We start from the raw sequence: 19,488 nt of genomic DNA, 5'->3' as shown, positions 1-19,488 counted from the left end.
CAAGTTGTATCTAGGCTACAAGCCAGATGTGTGCGAACTTACAGAGTATGAGTGGTACTGAGCAAAAATTTCTGGTCTGGAGTTTTTCTTGGTATGGTTAAAAGACAATTTCCTATGCTTCTGAAGTGTGTGCATGTGAAGCCTAAGCCATGGTTATCTTGGGACACATCTGGCACCTCTTTACTCATGCAGCGCCATCATTTCCTGCAGCTAATCAAGTAATCACACTAGCCAAAACCTGCAGGCACCACTTTCTCCTCCCCTTACTTCGACTTTGTTGGCATGTCCTCCAGTAGTGATTAAGGAAAACAAATGAAAAAATAATCAAAGGGAACATCTTCCTACCTGATGCAGCTGAAACCTACCATCATTAGTCTCTAAAAGAAGCTAAAGTGTCAGGAACATGTAAAGTCTCCTGTTCTTTGACAGCTGCTCGTCTCATTCCAGCATCCTGGTTTTGGTTGTAATACATTCTCTCTGCCTGTCCACCTGCAAGGTGTTTGATGTGGTCAGTCTCTGGGTGGAGAGCAAACGTGATTTAAGCCAGCCAAGCCTGAAGTTTAATGCTTGTGATAGTGTGTGAAATACATTAAAGCTTTCTGTCTGTCTGTTCTGCTCTGTTGTTTGGATTCCCCTATTTATGAACTTGGATCAGATTTCGACTATTCCCTGAACTCTGCCTGCCTTTTGACCACGGATTGACTCCAACTATTCTGAATCTTGCCTGCCTTGCACCTGGACTGTCATTAAACCACTCTGTCTGTCTGCCAATGGCAAGTACCTGTTAGCTTTTCTCAGTTTTCACATACCTGGCATGGTGGCCAGGCACTATAGCATTGTGTATAAGTCCTGGGGGCAACTGAGTACTGGTAGGCATGCTTGCCTTATGGGAAAGGGGGCTGCTATAGGTGAAGAACACAGAAGCCAACTATAGTGTTTGACCACCTGCATTAGGGGTAAATGTGACATAAATTATGTTCTTGTACACGAAATGCATACCAAGCCTGACCCAAGATTGCTGCCAGAGTCACATTGGGCAATCGGATAGCTGCCCCCAGTGACCGAGGAAATCACAGAGGAACTAAGTTCCTCTTGACTTCCTCTACCTCTGCAATGCCGCTGTGGTTGGGCACCACATGCAGTGGAGAAAGCAGACTGCACTTACCTACATGCATTTAGTGTACTTTGGGCATAATATTTACCTATAAAAGCCACCCTTGTGTAGACATCAAGAATCCCTAATGGCGCTTTTCCACTGCATGGAGCCGAACGGTTCGGCTCGCTTTTGTGCTTTTCCACTGCTGGTACCGCATGGTATGGTGTAGGAACGGTTCGGTGCGGTACGGCGGTGCTTTTCCAATGCATGGAACCAAACAGTACGGCTCTCAAAAACAGTACCACCTCGATTGTGGTTCCAAGAGGTACCATACCCGGTACCATATCCCACAATCCTTTGCATGCAGTCACTACTAGCCACTGATTGGTCAGAGAATCCCACCACCTCGTTGTTATCCCATCCACTTAACTTTAGTACTACTTTAGTGGAAAAGCAAACCATACCGTACCGTACCGAACCGTTCCAACACCGTACCATGCGGTACCAGCAGTGGAAAAGCAAACCGGGCCAAGCAGGGCCGAGTAGAGCCCAGCCGGTACTTGCAGTGGAAAAGTGCCATAAGACTACAGCTGTGTGTCACTATTTTGGATGTGATGTCAGCAGCCCCAGCAAACTCAAGTGATCCTCTATACCAGTGATGGCGAACCTTGGCACCCCAGATGTTTTGGAACTACATTTCCCATGATGCTCATTCACTCTGCAGTATAGTTGAGCATCATGGGAAATGTAGTTCCAAAACATCTGGGGTGCCAAGGTTTGCCATCACTGCTCTATACTATACTTCCCTTTGCTCCTCCCCTGGCTGCTCCATAAAAGTTGTAGTACCCTCCTAGCATAGGATGCTTGGTAAATTTATTTATTGGCTCCTTCTGTAATCAAGGGAGAAGTAATTGTTTGGCCTGGTCTGTTCAGGGTTTCACCGACTGTGAGTTTCATGTTGATGAAGACTTCTCTAGAGCTTAGGGAGGAAGAATTCAAATAACCATCCGGAATTTTAATCAGGGCCTGGCCAATTCCTGGGGAGGTGTGCCCAGATGGTGGCTAGGGAAGCTAGAAAATCGTCTGGAGCCCTGAAAAAAATCGTTTTTTTTCTCAACAAGGAGAGTTCCCAGTCTTAGAGGGGGCTGTTGCCCCTGAGGCAAGCCTTTGATTGTGCTTCTGTTCTCTGAGGTCACAGGGCTAGAGACCTGGAAGGGACCTGGAACTGGCTGCTTGATTTCACCAAAGGGATCTGGTCGTACTGGGAGGAGTCCCAAAGAAGCTGGAGGCATGTGAGTATTGAACTGATTCCTGGTGACTGTGTGCTTTTGGGGATATAAGTGGCAGAGGTTGTTTGGACTGAGACAGCTCCTATAGGGTCTCCTAATCCTATAGGTGTTACTGGCCATTCCCCTGACCTCCTTATCCTGGACTGTGAGCTTTCTGAGGAGTGCCTTTCTGTACTGTGCAGTGTTTCTGAGATTGTGCTGGATAGCAATAGCTGTGCCGTTTCTCAGGGCAAACAGGTGCCACAGAGATTTGCCTCATGGTCCCCAGCTGTGAGGCTTTAACCACTTCCTGCCCGCGATATAGTCAAAAAGACAGCTACAACATGCAGGGGCACAGTGCAAAAAAAAAAAATGTATGAAAAAGAAAAACGCTGCAAGTAAGCTTTCAAAATACTTGATATTTATGTGCTTTTGTCTGCAATTTTTTTCGGTAGGTGACTTAAAGTCTCTTTAAGTCAGTGGAATCTGGAGTGTGTTCTGCCCCACTACTCAGGTGTTTCTACTTTTTCCACCATCTATGCACTTCACAACCCTATTGCCAGCAATGCATCAATATCCAAGGAGCTCTCGCTGCATGGCCAAATCTAGGGTTGTGCTAGGGTGGGCTGTATCCCCCCCCCCATCCAGGGTTTCAGTTGTTGGCCCCCCCAGGCTGGCTACACTATAGACATTCTTGGGAGAGCAATCTGCTGCAGGGAACTAAAGTGAAAAATTCCAGCAAGAAGTGTCAATGGCAGACAGGAGAGGGAGCCTGGAGGAGGTGCAGGTTGTGCTCTCCCCCTCCTCCATGCAGTAAGTGACACAGGATCGCTAGATCGGACTGTTAGCATACAAGGTTTGTATTTAATCAGCAACAACCACTGTATGTCATTGCTGTGTGCCTATTACATTGTATGACCACTAGATGGCAGTGTTACATTTGTGAGTTCATGTTTTGTCTATGCCTCAAAAGAGTAATAAAAAGTTTAGTTCCTGCTCCGAAAGAGAAAGCAGCGTACAGTGAATCAACAGACTGTCTGCCTGTGCTTTGTTTAGCCCCTAAAAGGTTATATCTAACAGGTTATGGGCCCAGGACATGTTACAGAAGCCCAGGATATAATACAGATTACCGCTTGATATAGCTAGATACAGTGAGCTAAAGCAAGTGAGTACAGGAGACAGCAACAGAAAGACAAACAGCAGAAATGGCTGCTGCCATCCCCTCAGCAAAGTTCTCCATTGCAAATCTGACAAATCAGAACTACCAATCTTGGAAATTCAAGATGAAAATGCTGCTTATAAGAGAAGGTACGTGGAAATGTATAAATGAATCAAGACCTGCACAGCCCACAGAGGAGTGGTTAGACAGAGATCAGAAAGCACAGAGCACGATCTCCCTGTGCATAGATGATGATCAAATCATACATACTGTATATGTAACTGTCAGACTGCTAAAGACATGTGGGAAGAGTTACAGAAAGCACATGAAAGAGTTAATCTCAGCAATAAACTGTATTTAATCAGAAAGCTCTATCAAACTAAGCTACAGAAAGACCAGGACATGCAGGACTATATAAGACAGACCTTGGAGATGGTGGAGAGACTGAGAGGGATTGGAAAAGAGATAAAAGATTTCCATGTTGCAGCTCTGTTATTAAGTGGACTTCCTGAAAGTTATGAGACACTTGTCACAGCACTAGATGCACGTCCAGATGATGATCTGACACTGGAATATGTTAAAGGCAAGCTTGTGGATGAATACAAGCGCAAAACTGAAAGCATGAGTAATGTGAGTGTGTGTTCAGAGACAGCTTTAAAGGCAAAATTCAAAAATAAACACAGTAACGTGCAGCCAGAAAAGTGGGAATGCTTTGTGTGCAAGAAACCAGGACACCTAAAAGCAGATTGTAGAATCTGGAAAGCTAGAATGCAAAAACAAAGTGCATTACAACAAGCTAAGAATGTCATAGAAACAAAGGAGTATGCATCCGGATCCAAAAATGGTGTCACCTCTGTGCAAGCATGGTGTGTGGACTCAGGTGCTACAAGTCACATGACAAATGACCGAAGTTTCTTCACTCAGCTTGATGAAAGCAAAACAGAAGTGATAACTACAGCTAATGGACAATTTATGAAATCAGTGGGAATAGGAGATGGCTTTCTATACTGTCCTATCTCTTCAGATATCACTAAAAAGATCCATATGAGGAATGTTCTGTAAGTGCCAGATCTTGAAAGCAACCTTTTGTCAGTAAAGAAACTCACTAACCAAGGCAATGTAGTCACATTTCAGGGTGACAGTTGTATCATAACAAAAGGGGATTGCTTGCTTGCAAAGGCTAAAATCATAGATGAACTGTATCAGCTGAACTGCAGTGAAATGGTTAAAATAGCCAAAGAGGATAAACATTCAAACTGCATCCACACTTGGCACAGACGATTGGGGCACAGAAATTCTGATACAATAAAGAAAATAGTTGAGAATAACTATGCAAGTGGTATTAAGATTAATCCATGTGATCACATAATGATTTGTACCAGCTGTATTAAAGGAAAAATGGCAAGGACACCTTTTCCCAAGCAGACCAACAGCAAATCCCAAAAACCTCTGGACTTAATACATTCAGATCTTTGTGGTCCAATGAAAACTATGACTCCAGGAAAGAAAAAATACTGCCTGACCTTCATTGATGATTACTCCAGGTATACCACAGTATTTCTACTTCACAATAAAGATGAAGTGCCAGAGAAATTAGAAGAGTATCTCGCTCAAGTAAATAATATTTTTGGCGGAATGCCCAGAGTACTACGAACAGATAATGGCTCAGATATATAGGCTTATACAAGTGGTAAAACACAAGCCATTCTCAGGAAGCATGGAATTATGTTCCAGACAACAGTTCCATATAACCCAGAGCAAAATGGAGTTGCAGAGAGAATGAACCGCACACTGTGTGAAAGTGGGAGGAGCATGCTATTTGATGCTGATATGCCAACTACATACTGGGGAGAAGCTATCACAACTGCATGTTATCTTCAAAATCGTTTGCCGGGAAAAGCAACAAAAACTCCATATGAACTGTGGAACAAAAGGAAACCAGATTTAAGACACATCAGAATTTTTGGAAGTAAAGCCTATGTACACATTCCAAAAGAAAAACGTACAAAATGGGATGCATGTGCAAAAGAAGGTGTGCTTTTGGGGTACAGTGAATCTCAAAAAGGATACAGGATTTTACATCAAGACACAAACAAAGTAACAGTCAGCAGAAGTGTGATAATTGATGAAAGTTCTGTGTGCTCAAAGTTTGAACAACAGACTCAAACTTTTCAAACTGAGAAAGAATCAACATCAGTCACTCAAGAAAATAAGGAAAGTGATACAGAAATAGAAATAACTGCAGAAGAATCAAAAACTGAAACTGAACCAGAAATACCTTCAGTCAGAAAATCAACCAGAATCAATAAAGGTGTTCCAGCTGAACGTTTATCTTACATAGCTCGCAGAGCTGTTCAAACTGAACCAGGTTCATGGAAAGAGATGCAGAAACTGCCACTGCATGAGAAACAAGTATGGTATAAAGCCGCTGATGAAGAAATGACATCACTCAAAGATCTCCAGACATGGACACTTTCAGAGCTACCTCAAGGTAAACATGCCATAGGATGCAAATGGGTTTTTAAAACCAAATGTAACTCTGAAGGGAAAGTTTGTCGGTACAAGGCAAGGCTGGTTGCTAAAGGTTACTCACAGAAGTTCGGTGAGGACTATGATGCTACTTTTGCTCCAGTTGCTAAACAAAGTACTTTCAGAACACTAATGACAGTGGCTGCCATGCGTACAATAATTGTGAAACATCACGATATTAAGACAGCTTTTCTTAATGGTGATATTGAAGAAGAAATTTACATGTCACAGCCAGAAGGATATTTGAAAAAGGGACAAGAGCATCTTGTCTGCAAGTTGAATAAATCTCTTTATGGCCTTAAACAATCAGCTCGAGCATGGAACCTGAAGATTAATCAAGTTCTACTAAATGAAGGATTTACAAGAAGTAAAGCTGATCCGTGCCTATATGCTAAACAAGTAGACACTGAGTGGATGTATCTGCTAATTTATGTAGATGACCTGATCATTGCTCACAAAAACGACAATGAAATTGCAAAGTTAACAGGAGTACTCAACAAGCACTTTGAAACTAAAGACCTAGGTGAAGTGACATATTATCTTGGAATTGACATCCGGCGTGAGAAAGATGGAAGTTTCCTGTTGAATCAGAGTGCAAAAATTTAATCAATTCTTCAGCAATTCAATATGACAGAGGCGAAAGGAGCAAGCACACCTATGGATACAGTCTATCCAAAGTTAGAAGGAGAAGATGATCTTCTCACATCCAATGAACAATACAGACAAGCAGTGGGAGCACTTCTCTACATTGCAACCACTACACGTCCAGACATTGCAGCCAGCATGTCTCTTCTTTGCAGGCGAGTTGATAAACCACGTCAAAGAGACTGGAATGCGATCAAAAGAGTTATGAGATATCTGAAACAGACAAAAGACTTAAATTTGAAACTATCAGCAAGTGGTGGTTTAAACCTCTTGGGATATGTGGACTCCGATTAGTCAGGTGATCACAGCACACGCAAATCCACAAGTGGTTACTTATTAAAATTGGGAGACAGTCCTATATCATGGTCCAGCAAGAAACAAATGTCAGTGGCATTGTCCTCTACAGAAGCTGAATACATATCTGCAGCTTATGCCAGTCAAGAAGTTGTGTGGTTACAGCAATTACTCAATGATCTCGGAGAAGCAACATCAGAACATACCGTCTTATTTGAGGATAATCAGGGTTGCATTAAGCTTGCAACAAGTGAGAAAATGAATGGAAGAACCAAGCACATCGATGTCAGACATCATTACATTCATGACTTAGTTGATCAGAAAGTGATTGTACTTGTGTATTGTGAGTCGGAAAAAATGATTGCTGATGCTTTGACAAAGCCACTAGCTAGAACCAGATTTGTGGATCTTAGATCAGAAATGGGATTGACATAGATAGTAGTTGTTGAGTGGGGGTGTTAGCATACAAGGTTTGTATTTAATTAGCAACAACCACTGTATGCCATTGCTGTGTGCCTATTACATTGTATGACCACTAGATGGCAGTGTTACATTTGTGAGTTCATGTTTTGTCTATGCCTCAAAAGAGTAATAAAAAGTTTAGTTCCTGCTCCGAAAGAGAAAGCAGCGTACAGTGAATCAACAGACTGTCTGCCTGTGCTTTGTTTAGCCCCTAAAAGGTTATATCTAACACGGACTGTATACAGTTTGCTTACCCGCCCCCATCCCACATTTCCTGCTGGAAGGAGATAGGAGGCAGGTAATCAAACTGTGTTTGTACAGCCATATGTAAAAGTGATCCTGTATCATCGTCTGCATGGAGGAGCACTGTTATGACAGAATGGGAAGAGCACAGCACAGCCCGCACCTCCTCTGTAGCAATTTCCCACCTGTAAATTTTGGAGAGGAGGGGGTGATGGAACTTACAGGTGAGGAAATTGTACGGGGAACTCAGTGGGGGGGGGATTGGGGGGGTGAGAGGGTAAGAAAAGTTTGTGCTATACCAGAGTCTATCGCGCTACCACGCAAATTGTGTACCAAATTCAATAAAAAATATATCACGTGTTATAAAAATTAATAGGTGATTTAAAGTGTAATATATGTGATTAAAAATTGCTACAAATATATATATGATCTACTATTGGTGCAATTAGCAAAGAAAAGTGCATACCAGTGCAATTTCAATTCAGAAGTGTTTGTGCTTCTCAAAGTAAATTAATCCACAAAGGTGTGGATCAGTGAACCAATAAATAGATATATAAAGAATTCCATACAAAAATCACATAAGAATATATAAAAATATAAATATATAAATGTGCTCCAAGTAGTGTTTAAAAGTCCAGGCAATAGCATGCAATCAAAATTGTGCTTGGTGGATTCTTATTAATCCCTTCACAGTGCTCCAGGTGCTGGGATGTGACAACCGTCAATTAAGAAGTGCTTGTGCTTCTCAAAGTAAATTAATCCACAAAGGTGTGGATCAGTGAACCAATAAATAAATATATAAAGAATTCCATACAAAAATCACATAAAGATATATAAAAAAATCACATAAGAATATATAAAAAAGTATAAATATATAAATGTGCTCCAAGTAGTGTTTAAAAGTCCAAGCAATAGCATGCAATCAAAATTGTGCTTGGTGAATTCTTATTAATCCATTCACAGTGCTCCAGGTGCTGGGATGTGACAACCGTGGCCTCTTACCAGCTAGCAGCAGGTCACAAGGACCCCCAACGCCTGTGATCCCTTTATTGGGTGGATCAGACCTCTCCTCGATTGCTTGGATCTCTGGCTCCTATATTACTCGAGTTGGACCATGTAGTCCCCCCATACACATAAAGATATAGAAGAACATATAGCCTCCAATAGTGAAATACTGTTTTATTCTCCAAAAAACATACACTATAAGGTGACAATTAGCCTCTTACTATTTGTTGTGCCCTCCTGGCACTGGGCAATTCGGCAGTACAAAATCGTTTTTTTGGGTCTTAGGAAGATATTCTCCGGGGATCTGCAGCACCCTGTATCTCCTTTCCCCCTTTCTTTGTATTGCAGCGGTGGATGTGTATCCCAGCCTCTGTTCCGAATGCCTCTGTGTGTTACTTCCAGGTTAGCATTGACGACTGCCTGAGGACGCTCGTTAAGCGAAATGCATTGTGGTCAATGCTAACCTGGAAGTAACACACAGAGGCATTCGGAAACAGAGGCTGGGATACACATCCACCGCTGCAATACAAAGAAGGGGGAAAGGAGATACAGGGTGCTGCAGATCCCTGGAGAATATCTTCCTAAGACCCAAAAAAACGATTTTGTACTGCCGAATTGCCCAGTGCCAGGAGGGCACAACAAATACTAAGAGGCTAATTGTCACCTTATAGTGTATGTTTTTTGGAGAATAAAACAGTATTTCACTATTGGAGGCTATTTGTTCTTCTATATCTTTATGTGTATGGGGGGACTACATGGTCCAACTCGAGTAATATAGGAGCCAGAGATCCAAGCAATCGAGGAGAGGTCTGATCCACCCAATAAAGGGATCACAGGCGTTGGGGGTCCTTGTGACCTGCTGCTAGCTGGTAAGAGGCCACGGTTGTCACATCCCAGCACCTGGAGCACTGTGAATGGATTAATAAGAATTCACCAAGCACAATTTTGATTGCATGCTATTGCTTGGACTTTTAAACACTACTTGGAGCACATTTATATATTTATACTTTTTTATATATTCTTATGTGATTTTTTTATATATCCTTATGTGATTTTTGTATGGAATTCTTTATATATTTATTTATTGGTTCACTGATCCACACCTTTGTGGATTAATTTACTTTGAGAAGCACAAGCACTTCTTAATTGACGGTTGTCACATCCCAGCACCTGGAGCACTGTGAAGGGATTAATAAGAATCCACCAAGCACAATTTTGATTGCATGCTATTGCCTGGACTTTTAAACACTACTTGGAGCACATTTATATATTTATATTTTTATATATTCTTATGTGATTTTTGTATGGAATTCTTTATATATCTATTTATTGGTTCACTGATCCACACCTTTGTGGATTAATTTACTTTGAGAAGCACAAACACGTCTGAATTGAAATTGCACTGGTATGCACTTTTCTTTGCTAATTGCACCAATAGTAGATCATATATATATTTGTAGCAATTTTTAATCACATATATTACACTTTAAATCACCTATTAATTTTTATAACATGTGATATATTAAGATTACCAGCGCCTTTTTACCTATGATATATACCTATTTATTGTTTTATTACAATTAAAAGGGCAGCAGGTTCAACAATCTTTTATTTAAAGGGCCAGGCGCCTTCTCTTTTCTTTTTATCAATAAAAAATATAAATGAGTGCTGCAGCTGTTGTCATGTGTTCCCAGGCCAAAAAATGCAATAAAAATAAATACAACTCCATACAATCAAACAACATTAAACCATATACATAGCATATAAATCTCTTACAAATGCATGAATATTAAATCAGTGTGACTTAAAAAATATTATCTGAATTAATATCTTCCATTGCAAAATATAAAGTGGCAAGTCCAAAATGCAATGTAACATCCAGTTACTGTATATGCAACTGATAATGAAAAAAAATATATATAGTGAAAAAAGCGCATATACAGGATATACAGCCCTCAAAATTTCCACTCTCCTGCTTATGTTAGGCAAATGGAAATAAGCTGAGGGGAAGTGAGAAACAGGGTTGGATTTCGCTGGGTGGCAATTGCCTGACACCCTGTAAAAAAAAGCCGCACTGCTTTTGCCAGGAAACTGTCAGGAGAAGAGCTGGCTGGATCAAATAGAGAGGATCTCCCACTGTGACACAGTTTGGATCTGAAATGCCGGCCACTGTCAAACAATGTCCCACCTCCTGGACCAGCTCCTATGACAGACAGTACAATGGTCCAATGCCAGGAAATTGAATCAGTGTGCTGTGTATCATAGAAGCCAGTCCAGGAGGCTGGACTTTGCTTGACAGTGGCCAGCATTTCAGATCCAAGAGTTATCACAGCGGGAGATCCTCTCTTTGTGATCCGGCTGGCTCTTCTTCCAGTTCCTCCCCGTTATCCCCATGCAGTAATAGGCTGCATTGATGGGCACTGATGAGGCTGCACTAATGGTCACTATTAGGCAGCATTGATGGGCACTGATAAGCACTGATGAGGCAGTACTGATGGGCACTGATAGGCTGCTGTCATATACCTTCTGGTAGAGCCTGATGAGCAGAAGAAGGCCTCTTGTACTGCCCCGGTTCAAGGACCACTGTGGTTTGCAACACGCGGGGCAAGAGTGCATGCGAGCTTCTCTGTTTGTCGGCAGACAAGAGAAGCAGATGGCAGCAATGGTAAAGGGTGCAGGTCTCCGATGCAGGCACATTGCGGATGCAGGTGTACAGTGGATGAAGGGATGCTGAAGATGCTGGAAGCTTTGGGGATGGGTGCAGAGTCAAACAAGCCAGGTCATACACAGGAGATCCGAAACATCAGAGACAGCAAGCAAAGAATGGTCAAAGTTCAGGCAGAGGTCTGGCAACAGATAATGAGATAGCTGCAGATAGATCATAGTCAAAAGGCAAGCCAAGGTAAGGACTGGAGAGAATCAGGATGGTCATAAAGCCAGGTCAAAAAGGATCAAGGAGAGATACAGGACAGGATACAGGGGAAACTGCAGATCAGACAGCGCTGCTCTAGTGCAGGTGTCATCCTTTTAAATGCAAAAAGGCTCCAAGAATACAATGTGCGTGCATGTGCATATGCATGCGCCTCTAGCGAACATTCCTGCACAGGTTAACATCTGTGTGCCTATGCCCATTCTGGTGGGCAGCTCCGGGATCACATCTGCGCATGCGCCCGCGCAGCTCTCTGGTTGCTGAGTGTTTCTGACAGCTGCACTGATGGACACTGATAATGATGCACTGATGGGCACCGATGAGGCTGCACTGATGGTCACTAATAGGCTGCACTGATGGACACTGATAAGGATGCACTGATGGGCACCGATGAGGCTGCACTGATGGACACTAATAGGCTGCACTGATGGGCACTAGTGTGGCACCCTCTAGTGTGCTGGAAGTGTAGATATTTTTTTTAGTGTAGGTAAATTTTGTGCAGGCTTGGCTGGCAGCCAAGTCTGGCTGTGTTCTGTTTCCTGGGTTGAGATCCAGGGAGAGCTGGGTGCCTCACAGGCAGCATCACTGAGACCTCCCCCTACTTCTCGAACTTACTGGAAACTTCCAGAAGGATAGGAGGGGAGGTAAGGTGGAGGTGTGTGGAGTATTCTGAGGGCCTTGACCAATCCCCAACCTGGGTTGGCAGGGGGCAGGCCCCCTCAAATACTCTGGGTTTGTCCAGCTGGGGAGGAGTTTTTTGGGTGAAAGCTGAAGACGGAGTGCTAGGCTGTAAGTGGCTTTTGAGGGAGCTCCCCAGTGTGGGGGGTGACCATGGGCTTGGGCTCAGGTGTGGACAGGACCTTCTAAAGACACACAGAGGTGTCCTGGCCAGGAGGCACGGGACCAAGGAGAGGACAGCGGGAGAACATTTCCAGGCATGTCTCCAGGAGGAACAAGTAGCAGCCAAGAGGGCTGGTAAATGACAGGTAGTCAGGTGGACTGGTAGGCACGCCTGGGAGGGCTGGGATGGAGCAGTCTGGGATAGGTACAGAGCCAGTCAGGACTGTGGTGGCACAGGCATTGGAAAGGTGCAGCTGCAGCCAGGAGGGCTAGCAGTGCCTGAATAAGTGGTACTGGGAGCAGTAGCCACAGATAGAACAGCTAGCACTAAAGACTTATATTTGTGCTACACCATAGGGGCAAAGGGCATTCATCTAGACTCAGCTGTGATTATGCTGAGCCTGAAATCTGTGCTAGCTGGTCCTGGGAGTAAAAGTCTGCAAGCAAGTGTGTGCTGGAGGTAGAAACAGGCTGCTTACCTCAGATTTTAACCTACTGAAAATTAGGTCAATATGCATCTTGCCCTTTAAAAGGGCTTTGTCTCCATGCAAACTTTTATCTGTGTTTTTCTCCACATTTTAACACCTTTTCTCCAAAAGTAGCTCAAGGGAGCAAAAATAACCTCATTGCACAATATATCAGCTTACCAGATCAATTTACTAAAACAAAGGGTTAAAATCTAACTCACAAAATGAGTACACTTCATCCAGTACACATAGATACAATTACCTCTTTAAACAAGCCTTCCCCCCTTAAGGTTAGACTTTGGCTTTTGATATCTATCAAAAATGGGCAACTTCTGGTTCCTATCAGCGTAATGACGTCATCCGGCCACACCCTTGGCACGTTTCATCACGTTGTAATGGCCATGCCCACCAACCTCCCGCAGCCAGGGCTTTTTTTCAGCGGGGGAACGCAGTTCCGTCACCTCCAACACTGACTGTATGTAATGACAAGGGGTTCAAGGTCTATTTATGCTAGCTGCTGGGGGGATCTATTGTTGCTGGAGGAAATCTACTTTTGCACTGTGGGGAGGGGTGACTACTGTTGCTCAGGAGGTCTATTGTTGTTGGTGGGGGGGGGGGATCTACTGTGGGTCCTATGTTGCTGGGGGTCAGTTGTTGCTAGGGGAGGGGGTATTTTGTTGTGAGTGATACATTGCTGCTGGGGGAGGGTTTATTTTTGGTGGCTGCTGGAGAGTCTATTGGTGCTGGCTGCAGGTAGATCTGTTATTGCTGCTGTGGATCTTTTGTTGCTGCGGGTTATTTAGTGCCGGGTGGTTCATTGTTGCTGAGGGGGTCTATTGTTGCTGGCTGCATGTGATTTAGTTTACTGTTTTTCTTGTCATTATTAACAAACTCCATACATATACTTAGTACCACAATTGTTACATGGTTCTGTTTTCTCTAAAAAGGAGCAGTACTTGTGAGGTGGGTAGGGGGTTGAACCAAGGAATGGTGCAGGAGGTCGGTAGGGGGGCGGAGACAAGAACTACTTCACTTAATTAAGTACCGAAAGGCGGTATCTGTACTTTCCTAGAGTAGAATTTTTTTCTCCTACTTCCACTTTTACTTCACTACATTTTTTCAATGATTTCAATACTTCTACTCCGATATTTTTTTTTGTGCTGCATAGTTACTCGTTACAATTATAAAAATTACCACTGCCAGAACAGTAGATGGCAGGTTTCATGAAGCTCAAAACATGTGTATTATCAGCGCATACGAAAATAAAAGCTACTGTATGTATAAATAAAAGCTGCATTTGAAATAATAAAAAACAATATGATGTTCAAACTTTTGACTTCTTTCTTTAATAACTACATAACACAGTACTTGTACTTTTACTTTCAGTACTTGAGTAGCAAAATTTTTTAAAAAAACTACTTGCAATACTTAAGTACAAAAAATGTTGAATACTTTAATACTTTTACTCAAGTCACTTTTTGATCGAGCACTTGTACTTTTACTCAAGTATGGGTTTCGAGTACTTTATACAACTCTGGGGGAGTTCCTGCACGTATTGTCTTAGAAAAAAAGCCCTGCCCGCAGCCATCTGGTGAATGGCACAATGCACCAGGATGCTGGCATCTCTGTTGCAGGCAGGGGTGATGGTAGTGCCGCATTGCCACATGGATCAGTCTCAGAACGAGAACTGATAACAGCAGGAGGATGCAGGTACTCTGGTGAGCTGTATTGTTAGTTAGCGGTTTACCGTGGTGTAAACCCGCCAATGTCTTCGCAGTGATGTCACACAGGCCTTCTCCTTGACTGTCAGCTTCTTTTTGGCTGATGGTGATCCCCCAAATGGTCCACTCTTTACCAGGCTTTTTAATTTATACCCCCCTCCCCTTTAGATTCCTCCTGCCTCCAAGTCTAGTAGAGCTTTTAGTGTATCATCTGTGCACTGCAACAACATTCTGTACTTGTGAATTGAGAGCACACCACAGCTCCATTTTGAGGCAAAAAAAATGAACTTTCCTCAGGCAGCAATAAAAGCCTGTTGACATGGATAAGAGATACTACACCTCATCTTAGCCAAAAGGCTGAGAAGCCAGGTGCTGCTTTTTCTGCTAATTGCTGAAAACATTTATTTATAGTTATTTTAAAGGCTGATTGTTTTTTACCTTCGTACATTGTATGCATGGAGGTAGAAAAAAAAAAAAAAAAGCTGTATGGGGACTCTCCCTCTTCATTGGCCTGAGACAGCAGAGGGAGCCCATTGGCTTCATCCTTTCATTCTCCATGGAGTGGTTCTCCTGGAGATGGGCACAAGGAAAATCTCATCAACCATAAGTCATAGGACTCATTTTTGAAGAGGAATCATTTTGTTGGAATTGTGGCTTGATTGACTGTTACATGCTGTGAATCTTCAGTAAGAAGATGTGGGCCAGAGTCCTGATACCCCTGACAGTGAGGGGGTACAGCCACGCAACCAGGAGAGTGTGCAAAGGATCCGGTCACCAGTTACCAGCCCCCACCTGCCTGAGAGACAGTGAAGTATTTAGAGCAAGGGCTGGTATGCCCGAGAAGGTTAATCTTTTAAGTTAGGGCTGCTGTGGCTGTGACCACTAGAGGCAAGCCGTCACCTGCTAACAAGCAGAGGGGAGGAGGCAGCCAGCAGGTTCCCTCTGATTAGCGTGCTGATGGGAGCAGGCAGAGGGCAGCTTTATACTGCTTTGCTATATATAAATGTGTGAAGGGTGCGCTGATTAGTTAATGTGTAAAGCTGCAACCATAGATCCAAATAAAGGAAATAGCAAATAATGAAGGTGAAATCTGGTGCGCTAAACAAATAAAAGTTCCCCTGAAGAAGTCACGTGGGTACGTGACGTAACGCGTAGGGCATTGCACCGGAAGTGACGGGAAGGACGAGTCCCGCGGCGTACAAATGCATTGTAGCATTTTTTTTTAAATGTGAGTGGATACACTTTTGTTTGCTTTATTTGAATAAATTGTTTGACAATGCTACACTATATCGGCCCCCTTATTCCGAGATCCGTGATACTGCCAGAGAGCACACACGAGGATCCCTGTAAGGAGGAACATTAAGGAAAAATATACCACTACCCCCGGGATCCAGTAAATACACCCAGAGGAGGAGAGGAGAAAGGAGTGGATCCCCTGATATACCTTTTTAAGGCATATTATCTGAGGCATGGAGGTGAGCATTTAGCACACCTAGAGGTGACGAAAACCGAAGAGCACCCGTATGCACCGTGTTTAAGTGGAAGAAGTCACTCTAATATATAGAGGATGAAGACTCACGCTATAACTATATTTTGGGACACTTGAGCACTTTATGATGCACCTAAGCATCTAACTGCAATTGTTAGGAATCCAGGCAATTTAATAACAATTGCTATATAGTGAAGATTTAAATTTATAGAGATTACCAATCACATCCTGGGCACTTTATAAGCACGTGATATCACCTTATATTTATTAATACATTGAATCACTTTAAACACCCCTGCCATTTTTTTGCACATATTTATATACCGATCATTTTAAGCACCTGTGTCATTATTTGATGTATGTATATATTTTTACACTTATAGAAGATTTGTTATATGAAGTTTAAGATATATGATTTTATATGATTTTATACAGACATCACTAAGTAGCACCTTATAAGTTTATATATGAAATATTTGAGTATTATACATTACCTATACAATAGTAAGGATTAGAATAACATATTTACTTAATTATTTATTCACTTACATTGAGTCACTTTATATAGCATATCACCCTGAAGCGCGGTACTTCCCCCTTTTATCAAATAAAATATCACTTTCAGGTGAAAACACAAATGTGTACTTAAATCAAAAACCCAAGGTTAATGATAAATATACAACAAACAAATGGGTGTACCAATGATCTAGAACATCACGAAACAATATTGGTGCAAAAAACAATGGTAGAAAAAATTCCAAGTGAAGTCATATACAGTCCAAAAGAAATAAGATGACAAGTGTCCGTAAAATTCTAAAAAAAATTATATAGGTGAAAACCACTCTAATTGTCTGATGTCCCACCACCTGTGCAGGTTTGCTTCTTACCAGCAATTGAATGTAAAAGGGCATGAAGACAGCCACATCCAGAGTGGAAGCCTTGTGTGGGGGAGGGGAATATGTAAATATCTTCCCACACCTCCTAAACGGGAGGTGGGTGAGCCTCTTACCAGATGGTCAAAGTTCTTGGGCCTGTGTGTGTTACCTTTCTGGGATATTTTCCTTCCTCTCTTCATGGTACCTCTAGGATGAATGAGCTGGTGGTCTCTGATGGTCTTATGCTATTCTCGTTCTCAGTATTAAACATATAAAGACAGAAAAGCGGCCAATAGTACATTATCCCCAAACACTTTATTAACCTCCTTAACGGTATTCCCGAGTGTGGCTCGGGGTGAAATATCAGAGCCACTAGGGAGATCGCTGGATCCTGTAAGAGAGGGTACTCACCTTGTCCCCGGGATCCAGCGATGTATCCAGGCAGTGTGCGGCGGGCGATCGTCCTCCCGATGCTCTGTGCCCCGGCTTTCGTATCCTGCGACCTGGCGTTCGCAGGGGGGTGGAACCGGCGGCAAATTCAAATAGTAAAACACACCGATACATTACAAAATAAAATTAATTCACATTAGTTTGCCCCCCCCCCCCCCAGTGCCCTTTCCTGCAGTTTTACTGTACTTTTTATGTGTGCATATATATATATATATATACACGTATATCTATATATATATATATGTGTACGCAAATATATATATATATAATATATGTATACGTGTATGTGTGTATATATATATATATATATATATATATATATATATATATATATATATATATATATATATATATATATATATACATACATACATACATAATGTGAAGATAAATGGTGCCCTAAATCCAAATAAATATGAACAACTCAATGTGCGTAATTAATTATGCACATTGAGTTGTTCATATTTATTTGGATTTAGCGCACCATTTATCTTCACATTATTTATTTTATATTTTCTGGTAGCAGCTTTATCACAGACCAGCGCACTTTTCTTTTATATACATACATACATACTTTAACTTATTTATAGTTATTTATTATATTATAATTTATGATTTTGTGTTTCAAACGTTATAATACCCGAGATGTTATAAAGAAGAACGCACAGTAAAAAAAAAACCATAAGTAAATAGTTGGTTTGGGCTGCTCGTTCTTAAGAATTACATGCAAAATAATTGTACTGCTTTCAGCACCTAAAATCGTAAAGAATCATACAGACAGGGAGGTTAATAATAATAGGGTACACTTTCAAGATCACTGCAAATAACTGTCAATGGGTTCCAATGGACCGCGGCTGCCTGCAGTGCAGACCGCGGCAATGCTTGTGACGGCGCGGCACCTCCTCTCTGACACGTTTCCTCCGTAATCGGGCATCAACTGAAATCTCAGAATCATTTGATATTCTTCCCAAATTCCACAAGCTACAGTATGTGCCAGAAAGAGACATCAGAATCGTCGCTGTCGTCACTTTCCCACGAATTGCTATCGCTTAGTTCCTCAAGTAACTCAGTTTCTTTGTTGCTGTTTTTCAGTTCGTCTAAAAGCACATTTGCGTAAAAAAAACGCTTTTTGGACGCCATGGTCGTTCAAAATTTTCCAGGCACAAAGCACTGGAAAAGCACAGGCAGGGCACTGAAAAAGTCACCAGGTGCAATCCTGTGCTAAAATGGCATTATACAGTGTAATCCGTTAGGATCACAGCTTTCTATCATGTTATTTGTGTATTTACACTTTTGAATTTGCCACCGGTTCCACCCCCCTGCGTCGCAATGCTCGCAGGGAGGGAACCGGAAGGCAAGTGTCGGCATCGGCCATGCACAGAGCGGGGAGAGACTGTGAGGATGTCGGGGAGGACGGCGGAGAGGACGGTGGGGGAGCACAGGGAAGGTGAGTAACATTGTGGGGTAATCCCGAGTGTGGCTCGGGGTTACTGCTTTTGGTACTGAAAGTTAGCCCAGAGCCACATTCGGGAATACCGCCAGGGAGGTTAAGCTGTGGGGTTCAATATTGAGTTGGCCCACTCTTTGCAGCTATAACAGCTTCAACTCTACTGGGAAGGCTGTCCACAAGGTTTATGAGTGTGTCTATGGGAATGTTTGATCATTCTTCCAGAAGTGCAATTGCGAGGTCAGGCACTGACGTTGGGGAGAAGGCTTGGCTCTCAGTCTGCGCTCTAATTCACCCCAAAGGTGTTCTATTGGGGTGAGGTCTAGACTCTGTGCAGGCCAGTCAAGTTTCTCCACCCAAACTCGCTCATCCATGTCTTTATGGACCTTGATTTGTGCACTGGTCCAAATCATTTGGTGGAGGGGGGATTATGGTGTGAAGTTGTTTTTCAGGGGTTGGGCTTTGCCCCTTAGCTCCGCTAAAGGGAACTCTTAAGGCGTCAATATACCACATTTTGGGCAATTTCATGCTCCCAACTTTTCATCCCAAAGGTAGAACCAATCTACTTT

The 19,488-nt window shown here is 42.5% G+C and overlaps 1 protein-coding gene across 2 annotated transcripts in view; it reads left to right on the top strand.

Annotated features, from left to right (window-relative positions):
• The window catches only part of TM4SF5 (transmembrane 4 L six family member 5), a 258,377-nt gene that overhangs the window by 104,264 nt on the left and 134,625 nt on the right, over positions 1–19,488 (top strand). The gene's annotated exons all lie outside the window — the stretch shown is intronic.

Source organism: Pelophylax lessonae (genome assembly GCF_965119305.1).
Source record: "Pelophylax lessonae genome assembly, chromosome: 4".
In the NCBI taxonomy this organism is placed as follows: Eukaryota; Metazoa; Chordata; class Amphibia; order Anura; family Ranidae; genus Pelophylax; species Pelophylax lessonae.
This window is presented reverse-complemented; position numbering and strand designations above follow the sequence as displayed.